The sequence below is a fragment of the Canis lupus genome, chromosome X (assembly GCF_048164855.1).
Source record: "Canis lupus baileyi chromosome X, mCanLup2.hap1, whole genome shotgun sequence".
Classification (NCBI taxonomy): domain Eukaryota; kingdom Metazoa; phylum Chordata; class Mammalia; order Carnivora; family Canidae; genus Canis; species Canis lupus.
The window spans coordinates 705,251-710,027 of record NC_132876.1 but is presented as its reverse complement, the minus strand read 5'-3'; the positions used below and the strand labels follow the sequence as shown (position 1 = coordinate 710,027).

The following is a 4,777-nucleotide window of genomic DNA, read 5'->3' as shown; positions in this document are numbered from 1 at the left end:
GACATATCCTGTGTTCATGTGTTGGAAGAATTAATATTAAGTTATTATTATTGAATATCATTAAAGAAGTATCATTAAATTAATTTCATCAAAATGATGATCACTACCTAAAGTGATCTACAGATTCAATGCAATCCCCATCAAAATCCTAGTAGCATTTTTCACAGAAATAGAAATAGAATAATATATCCTAAAGATCCCAAATAGCCAAAGCAATCAAGGAACAATGCTGGAGGCTTTGTTCAAATGATATCACAAAACTACAGGAATCAAAGCATGGTGGTGTTTTGGCATAAAAACAGACACATACACCAACAGACTAGAATAAAGAACCCGGGAATAAACCTGCACATACATGGTCAACTAATCTTTGGCAAGAGCACCAAGAACACACAATGCGGAAATGATAGTCTTCTTGATGAATGGTGTTGGGAAGCCTGGATATCCACATGCAAAAGAGTGAAATCAGACCCGTGTATTGCGCAATACATGGAAATTAACTTGAAATGGAGTAAGGACTTCAGTATAAGACTGAAACCACAGAACTCCTAGAAGAAAACACAGGGAAAAACTCCTTGATATTGGTCTTGGTAATGATTTTTTGGATATGACACCAAAAGCACAAGAAAACTGCAAAAAAACCAAGTGGGACTACATCAAACTAAAAAGCTTCTATACAGCAATGCCAACCATCAACAAAATAAAAATATAGGGACGCCTGGGTGGCTCAGCAGTTGAGCATTTGCCTTTGGCCCAGGGTGTGATCCTGGGGACCTGGGATTGAGACCCGCATCCGGCTCCCCGCAGGGAGCCTGCATCTCTCTCTGCCTGTGCCTGTGCCTGTGCCTCTCTGGGTCTCTCCTGAATAAATAAATAGAATATTTTTAAAAAAGAAAAGAAAAATGTAATCTACAGAATGGGAGAAAATGTGCAAATCATATATCTGATAAGAAGTTAGTGTCCTGGGCAGCCCAGGTGGCTCAGCGGTTTAGCGCCACCTTCAGCCCAGGGCCTGATCTTGGAGACCCGGGATCGAGTCCCACGTCGGGCTCCCTGCATAAAACCTGCTTCTCCCTCTGCCTGTGTCTCTGTGCCTCTGTTCTCTCTCTGTCTCTCTCTCTCTCTCTCATGATTAAATAAGTAAAATCTTTAAAAAAAGAAATTAGTGTCCTGAATATATAAGGAACAAATGCAACAGGAACAAACAAAACAAAAACAAATAACCTGTTAAAAATGGGCAAAGGACTTGAATAAATATTTTTCCAAAAAAGACATACAAATGGCCAATATGTATATGAAGAGCTGGGAAATGCAAACCAAAACCACAAAATATCACATCACACTTGTTAGGAAGGCTATTAGTAAAAAGGTAAGAGATGGGGCACCTGGCTGGCTTAGCTGGTGGAGTGTGCAACTCTTGATCTTGGGGTCATGAGTCTGAACCCCATGTTGAGTGTAGAGTTTGCTTTTTAAAATCTTTTTTTTTTAAAGGCAGGAGATAGCAAGTGTTGGTGAGGTTGTAGATAAAGGGAACACTTGCACACTGGGGAATAGAAGTTGGTTTAGCCATCATGGAAAACGGTATGGAGATTCTTCAAAAAAATTAAAAATAGAGCTACTGAATGATCCAGCAGCCCGCCTTTTGAGTATATATCCATAGAAAATGAAGTCAGGATCTCAAAGACATATATGCACTCCCCTGTTTATTGCAGCATAATTAATAATAGAAGGTATGGGAACAAGACCTAAGTGTCCACTGACTGGTGAACGGATAAGGAAAATGTGGTGATTATACAATGGGATCTTATTTAGTCATAAATGCCATTTGTGACGATTGGATGAACCCGGAGAACCGTATGCCGAGTGAAATACGCCCTGCACACAAAGACAAAGAGGCGCGATCTCATTTATATGTGGAATCTGAAAACGCTGAACTCATAAAACCAGAGAAGAACGATGCTGGTTGCCAGGGACTGGGGGTGGCGGAAATTAGTTGGTCACCGGGCACAAAATTGCAGTCATATGAGAGATTAGCCAATGTATAGCATGGTGACCATAGTTAATAAAATTGTATACTTGGAATTTGCTGGAAGAATCGATTTTAAGTGTTCTCACCACACACAGAGTCCACTCATATCTTAAGTCCTCAGGTGAACTCAAGAGCCTGGCACCGGGGTGGAAAGTAGCCTGTACCCCGTCCCACTTCATCTGTGGCCATGCATCTGGAGGTGGTGGCAAGAAGCGGGCTGCGCTGAGGGGAACCCAGGAACCCAGCGGGAATTGGAGGCATCAGAGCCACCCCCGTGACTGTGGGCAAGAGCAGCAAGACGCTGCAGCGTGTCCCCTACAGGATGGGGTGCATCTTTTCATTAGCGCCTTCGAGGCCTTCAACAAGCCTGTGAATTTGCTCCTCTGTGACTGCGAGGAGTTCAGGGAGGCCTCGCCGAAGAACTCAAACCAAGCAGCAAGAGCAGAGAAGTGAGTCCTGGATCTGGTACTGCCTGCAGGGGGAACCCAGCCTCAATGGCAGTAGAGGGATCTTCTCCCAAAGGTCCTGGCATGGCCGGAGTGCCACTTGCTCGAGCTGCCGGGAGCCCGGGGATTGGGACAGCTCCTGGCACAAAAATCCCTGTTCCAACGCCCCAGGCTCCTGCAAAACTTGCTGGGCCAGTCTGCCAGGCTGAGGGTTAGTGGGCCATCCCAACACGTGATGGCCACACGATGAAGAGAATGTCGCAGCCACTGCAGCTGCTGCCACGGCCAGTATTGCAAGGGCCCCAAACCCAGTATCCACCTGGCTGTGGGGGCCTTCCCCCGCCCATGGGCTGAGGACAACCCCTCCAGGCATGATGGGCCCACCACCTGGCATGAGGCTCCCATGGGCCCACAGTGGGGATCCCCCCCTGGATGGGTAACTCCAATGGACATGCCCCCTCCCCCAGGGATGCGAGGCCTTCTTCGACCCTTCAGCAGAGTTATGGAAGTAGCTCCACAGACACATGACGAGGCCTGATCCTCCCCCCCCCACCCACGCTGGTCCTTGTAGCCACAGACCTGTTTGTTTCTTTGTTTTTAAGATTTTATTTATTTATTTATTTATTTATTTATTTATTTATTTATTTATTTATTTAATTTATGAGAGACACACAGAGAGAGGCAGAGGCAGAGGGAGAAGCAGGCTCCCTGTGGGGAACTCGATGCAGGACTCGATCCCGGGACCCCAGGATCACGCCCTGAACCGAAGGCAGACGCTCCACCTCTGGACCACCCGGGTGCCCCAGACCTGTTTATTTGTTGTGCCCTTGTTCTCAGAGTCTCTAAGGATGGTCTGGTTTCCCTTGCAGGGCCCCCTCCTCCTGGAATACACCCATTAAGGCCCTAGACTCATCTTAGCCCTCCTCAGCACCCTGCCTGTTTCCTGTGAGGCTGTATGTAGTCCTTTTACTTCCTTGTGGCCTGTAAAACTAGTCTATAATAAAGTATTCAGAATAATGTAAATGTAAAAACTAAATCCTCAAATTATAACACCTTAAAAGAAAACATGACATTGTACAACCTAAATATATGCAACGCTTTTATCTGTTAATCATACCAAAATAAAAGTGAAAGAAGATTACTCAATTCAAGAAATGGGCAAAGGGGGCCGCCTGGGTGGTTCAGTCGGCTAAGCATCTGACTCTATTTCAGCTCAGGTCTTGATCTCAGGGTCATGAATTCAAGCCCTGCTTTGGGCTCCACCTGGGCTTAAATAAAGACAAATCAAAATAGGCAAAGGATATGCATGGACATTTCTCCAAAGGAGATACAGAAATCGCCAAAAATCATATGAAAAAAAGGTCCTTTAACTCATTAGTCATCTGGGAAATGCAAATGAAACCTCAAAGAGATATCGCTTCCACAAAGAGGGAGAGTTTGACTTCTTCTTTGCCAATTTGAATGCCTTTTATTTCCTTTTGTTGTCTGATTGCTGAGGCTAGGACTTCCAGTACTATGTTTAACAGCAGCGGTGAGAGTGGACATCCCGGTCTTGTTCCTGATCTTAGGGGAAAGGCTCCCAGTGCTGCCCCATTGAGAATGATATTTGCTGTGGGCTTTTCGTAGATGGCTTTGAAGATGCTGAGGAATGTTCCCTCTATCCCTTCGCTCTGAAGAGTTTTGATCAGGAATGGATGCTGTACTTTGTCAAATGCTTTCTCTGCATCTAATGAGAGGATCCTATGGTGCTTGGTTTTTCTCTTGCTGATATGATGAATCACATTGATTGTTTTACGAGTGTTGAACCAGCCTTGTGTCCCGGGGATAAATCCCACTGGTCATGGTGAATAATCTTCTTAATGTACTGTTGGATCCTATGGGCTAGTATCTCATTGAGAATTTTTGCATCCCTGTTCCTCAGGGATATTGGTCTGTAATTCTCCTTTTTGGTGGGGTCTTTGTCTGGTTTTGGAATTTAGGTGATGCTGGCCTCATAGAACGAGTTTGGAAGTACTCCATCTCTGTCTATCTTTCCAAACAGCTTTAGGAGAATAGGTATGGCTTCTGCTTTAAACGTTTGATAGAATTCCCCTGAGAAGCCATCTGGCCCTGGATTTTTGTGTCTTGGGAGGTTTTTGATGATTGCTTCAATTTCCTCCCTGGTTATTGGCCTGTTCAGGTTTCTATTTCTTCCTGTTCCAGTTTACAGATGCAGTGAAACGCTGGGACACCTGCACCCCGATGTTTATAGTAGCAATGTCCACAACAGCCAAACTGTGGAAGGAGCCTCGGTGTCCATGGA

At 45.1% G+C, this 4,777-nt stretch overlaps 1 pseudogene; it reads left to right on the top strand.

Annotated features, from left to right (window-relative positions):
- The first annotated feature begins 1,571 nt into the window (after positions 1–1,571).
- On the top strand, positions 1,572–3,382 carry LOC140627254 (small nuclear ribonucleoprotein-associated protein B'-like; annotated as a pseudogene).
- Positions 3,383–4,777: the final 1,395 nt, after the last annotated feature.